The sequence below is a fragment of the Homalodisca vitripennis genome, chromosome 1, assembly GCF_021130785.1.
Source record: "Homalodisca vitripennis isolate AUS2020 chromosome 1, UT_GWSS_2.1, whole genome shotgun sequence".
Taxonomy (NCBI): domain Eukaryota; kingdom Metazoa; phylum Arthropoda; class Insecta; order Hemiptera; family Cicadellidae; genus Homalodisca; species Homalodisca vitripennis.
In genome coordinates, this window is record NC_060207.1 from 182,521,048 (window position 1) to 182,527,047 (window position 6,000).

A 6,000-nucleotide genomic window follows, 5' to 3' on the forward strand; every position below is an offset into this window, starting at 1 on the left:
TACCTGCAATCCAAAGAACAACAAACAAAACATTTTTTAAGGACTTGGATTTGTTCTTTGGGAGCGTCTTCACTTCCATCTTGCTGCGATCCTGTCAGTGACACAAATGATAGACAATCTTGTTATTTTTGCTATGATGTTGTTCTTATGATTATTGGTTCTTGTATTTTTTATACCCAATGTTAATATTTATAACTTTGTTACTGATTTAATATTGCTGAGTCTGTAATGTACAAACTTGTAAAATTTTCATCAATTTGTAAATAATTAAACATTTTTTACAATTTTTTATTGTTTCATCACATTCTATCAGAGGGAAGATGGATATAAAATATATAATGTGAAATAGACAGATAGTGCAAGAGTAATGCAAATTGAATTGCGTTAGGAAACCGCTCCTAAATCGGTATATGATGCATTAAGCATAGACATTGACTGAATAGACACTTTTATTAAAAAGAACCAAGATTATTGGTATTTACCTTCCAACGATCTTTCATTTTCTGCCATCAACTCCAACTGAAACAGATCAAATTGTATACTTTGGTCGTTGGCCTTAAATGTGAATCAGTGCAATAATTTAAGGTATATTCCTATATTTTCCGTTTCTTTTTTTAAGAGAAAAGAAGGTTCATAACATATGACCCATATTTCAGCACTTTGATCTGTACAACCTTGTAAAATCTCAGGACTGATAAACCTGCAGATTGTGCTGAAAATTTTTTAGTTGGTTAAACAATAAAAACATTATTTTTATGAAACCGAAAAGAATTTGTATGAAAGAATGTGTACTCCTTGTATTGATTTCAAGATGTGTACATTTAAAATGTATTTTGTAAGCACCAAAACGCCGTTGGATTTTATTAAATTTCTATAATTATTTCACTATTACCATTTTACTTTCAGAATTGTTTGTTTTATACTATGCAATAATATCGATAAAGAAAAAATGAATTTGATGGTCATAAGTCATACCTTTCAAATAAAATTGAAAAAAAATCAATGATTCAAATACTACGGGGAAATATTTTACGGATTATCTTGTTTTCATCGGACCAAATTCAAAATGGTATACTGGTCCAGTCGGTTTCTTTGATTTCTTTAAAATTCCAACATTTATAACTTGCAACACTGAAACTGTCTATTGGACCTTTAACATCTAATAAATGTAAACAACAAAATTAACAAGCTTGTAAGATCAGTTTACAACTGTGTTGCAAATTGTGTTTGCATTTTGTGTCATGGAAAATAACTATTTATTAGATTTTAAAGGTTCAGTAGTCAGTTTTCCAGTTGCAGTGTTACATTTTGGTTACAGTAACAGCTGATTGCAATGAAAGCAGTTTGAATACTGTCAAATAACGGGCCACTTAGTTTGGATGTGTAATACGAATCCACACAAATGATCATTAAGTCTTACAAATGTATTCTAATTTGGTAAATTTCTGTTTAGTAACCTCTGTGCATACTAACGACGAGCATCAGCACAGTTGCAGTTTTCAAAGCCATACATCCAGGTGCGTGTCTGCCTTCTCTTGAAAATAATACATGTTTTCATAACACTACCAATATTGCAAAATGATCTTATAAACATGTTAATTCGGTTATGTTTCCTTTTATTAGCTGCAAAAGGTTCATCCAGCCTGCTTTGGCTAAGGTTGTGGAAGGTTTAGTGCTGGAATTGATATCTAATGACATAAAGAGTATCATTGTCCCCCAACAACATGGGTTTTGCAAGGGTCGTTCCACCCAGACCAACCGTGTCATCTACACAGACTATATTCTTTCTGCATTTAATCGAAGACATCGAGTGGACAGCATTTATTTAGACCTTTCCAAGGCATTTGACAAGATTAGTCACTCACTTCTGATTTCCAAGCTCGAAGGATATGGTTTCTGCGGACTCTCTCTAGAATGGTTCAAGAGCTATTTAAGTGGACGCTCGCTGAGGGTCAAACTTGGAAACCATTTGTCTGAAGAATTTCCTCCCACAGGGGTCCAAGCTTGGCCCTATTCTTTTCAACTTGTTTGTCAACGACATCATCAGCCACCTATCATCGGAATATCTCCTCTTCGCAGATGACCTCAAGATATTCAAAGAAATTTACTCTCGTGATGACTGTCTCAATCTTCAACGTGATCTGAACCTAATTGCTGAGTGGTGCGATGATAATAAGATGGTCATTAACTCAACCAAATGTCTTACAATCACCTTCTGTCGTCTGAAGAATCCTGTTGCTTTCAATTACACTGTATCCGGCGACATCAAGCGAGTGACCTCGATAAACGACCTTGGAGTAAGTTTGACTACAAATTTGTCACCCGATGCACACATTGATGCGATATCCTTGAAGGCAAACAAAATGCTAGGATTCATTTTTCGAATGTCTAGAGGGACGTTCGGTGACGAGACACTACTGCTCTTGTATAAGGCTTTAGTTCGGCCTAATCTGGAATATTGTACTCTTGTTTGGTCCCCTCATTACGCATCTCATATTCACAAACTACAGAGTATTCAAAACAAATTTTGCAGACTTCAAGGAGTCCGGAGAGGTGCAGCCTATCGGGAGGTCTCTGTCCCCGCACTTGAGCAGGAATTTCTTCTGCCTACGCTGGAGTGCAGAAGGAGAATGTTTGATATTATTTTCCTGCACAAGCTTATCAACGGGGCGATCGATTCACCAGAGCTTCTGAGTAGGATATCCCTCTTGGTGCCTGCTGGAACCAGATCCAGGAATATGTTTTCAACCTGCCACCACTCAAACAATTACAGCTATCACGGTCCTATTGCTCGACTTCATAGGCGTGGAAACAGCATTCCTTCCGATGGTGATATGTTTTATGACAGCATCGCACACCTTAAAAAGAGACTGCAACAGTAATGAGTGATAGAGTTTTTTTCCCCTTAATATCAGTTGGAGATGATGTTTGTGATTTTTCACTATTGTAACATTATTTCACAAATCTTAATACTTATTTATTATTCCACTGCATAATCACTACTTTCTGTAATTTAATTAGTTGTTATTTATTTTGTTGATGTTATATTTAAGTTGCATGAAAATGTTGTGAAATTATTGTATATTGGCGGATGCCGTTGAAATAATAATAAATAAATAAATAGTCAGTTTCAGTGTTGTATTTTAATTACAGTAATAGCTGATTTAAATAACCGTTGTTCGAATGCTATCAAATTTATGGGCCATTTACTTTGCATGTGTAATACGATATCTTTCATAAAATAGTCATTTCTTAACTGGTTTTTAAAGATGAGGTATCGTTAGAAAGAAAAAGTTATTTAAAAACTTTCGTGCTTCTTATAACAATTTGATAAAAAACAGTGTGTTTTGATAAAAGTTAAATATCCGACGTTTTGAAAATATTATTATAACTAGTAAAAAAAATTTTTTACAGATAAAATACCTTCTGACATAAACCCGTTTACCAAGTTTTATAACGATCGTAAAGATAGCAACAACAATAAACTTGTTTCAATAAAATAACAATGTGGCGTACAGCTGCTAAACGAAGTGGGAATTGGAAAAAATTATATTCTTCATTTTAGCTTAGAATTATACATAGAATCCGAAAATGTATAGCCAGCCCAACCTTTTTGTTACACCCTGTGTACTTCTCAGAATTAGACTTACTCTGAACTTTATAACAAAACTATGCTGTTTGGTCTTATATCTTCAATCTTAGAAAGGGTAAATTATTTTTTTTATTTTTTCATTGTTTATGTTTATGCCGCTAGTTTCAAATCTTATTTTTTATGTACTCTCATAACAAAGCAGAGTTCTAATACTCGTAAATGTGCAGGAGTATTTTATATAGGAATTCTAAATATCAAAGGAGTTTCTACCTAGAATACCAAATGTTCAAAGACTGAGGGAGGTCATTTGGCTTATTTGGAATTGATTTCTTGGCTCACATTTAAATTGGCCTTTACATGTTTTTAGATAATCTGAAAAATAAACATTAAACTGTACAGTTTGTTTATTCCTTCTCACATTTAAAAAGACAAAAAAAGCAAATTCACCATTAATGGTATAAGTTTTTCGAGTCGCATCACATTGGTGACAACACTAACATTTTGAGATATTTCGGTATCGGTGTGGAGATGTGCCTCTCCAGCTTGAGTTTACTCCACAGTAAGTATGAAACTGAACACAATATGGCAATTGTGCAAGAATATTTTAATATTGAGTGACCCAGACAAATTATATGATAATCTTGTCACCGCGGCCGGACAATCCTAAAAATTAAGATTATTACGAGTATTTTATCTAATGAAAACTAAAATGGATGTTTTCACGTTTTTAGACACCTGTTTTCTATTTTTCACTTTTTCGAAATAAATCCCATGATGAGGTAGACAAGCTGTAGTCTATTAGATCTTTTAAGCCAGGACAGTTTCGTCTCCTACGCTAGCTAAAGTGGTACAGGCAAAGAGAGCGAAGCTCTCAGTCTTCAACTGAGTACGGTGTAACACAGTGACAACTGTGTATCGCTCTTGCGTACTCTGTTGATTGAGAGGTTAGCCCTCTCGTCGAGCACAATTCCAGCCAGAGTACAAAACTTAACTCTACTACTAAAACTTTTCTAGTTAAGAAAACCTCTTATACTACAACTTGTCTTCTTCTCATGGATACTTCAACTGAGTACGGTGTAACACAGTGACAACTGTGTATCGCTCTTGCGTACTCTGTTGATTGAGAGGTTAGCCCTCTTGTCGAGTACAATTCCAGCCAGAGTACAAAACTTAACTTTACTACTAAAACTTTTCTAGTTAAGAAGACCTCTTATACTACAACTTGTCTATCTTCTCATGGATACTCGTCCGTTCTTCCTTCGCGCGCTGACGAGAGACAGACTTCTCGTTACGTATCAAGCTGGCATCCCATCTGGAACTTTCCCAACTATCGACGAAGGAGTAATGGTAGTGCCCGACTTATGTTAGACAGTCATGACTTTGGGGTTTTCTCTACAGACCGAGAAAATGGTATTTTATCAGTGCGGTACACTTTGCCAGAACGTGCAGACGCAGCTTCAGCACCCGTTCTACCGCGGGAAGGTCATCAAACGTCCTCAACTTCCTTGCCGGTCGTGCTCCAGCGGTCCCCTCGCTCAATAAATAGCGTTTTTCTCCGCAATCTGAGTTGAGTAACATTCCTCAGTGTTAAAAAGGACTGTTCCTTCAAAAATCATACCCTGTTACCACTTAGTTGACTGCTAAAGCATAGTGTGTAGCACCCACTTGCTATGCAACATCGGCCCCCTTGGGAAACTTCGGTTGAGCAAAGGAGTGGATACTCCGCCCGTTGAAGTTGTTTCGTATCTTTATAACAGCAGATTTCAGCAGTCACTGTGTTACAGTATACTCAGTTGAAGATTGAGAGCTTCGCTCTCTCTTTGAGTACCATCCCAGCCAGTATAGGAGACTAAACCCCTATAGATATTTCCTTTGTGTTGCTGTAATTTTCCAAAAGAGGTAACACTTCAAATTTGTATTTTACTGTAACTTAAATTAGAAATAAAGTAATGTTCTGATTTTCCCAACAATTTCATATGTTTTATACTACTCCATAGGGAATGCATATCCCTATTTCAATAATATACATAGTATATTAAAATAAACAATTTTGGCCACTGGTTTAGTACGAGAATATGCTGTCTACCGTGGATATACAGTATATGCCTATTCTAGCAACATAACTTATGCTTGTAATTTTACTTCAGTATATCTTAATAGAGGCTGATTTATTTTATGAAATATTTATTACAGATTAAAATTGAAATACAAATAATTCCCATTTACCTGAATTTAAAATCCTCGACACTATGTATAGCTTTGTTGGTTTTTGCGATCCAGCGCGCATACTCTATGCCATTTTCCAAAACTATACATTTGCAATTTCTCACCTGTATGTTTACAAATATTTTCACGTAAGTTAAATTATATTGCAGTCAAACGATTCATTAAAAGCCAACCGTGGTCAA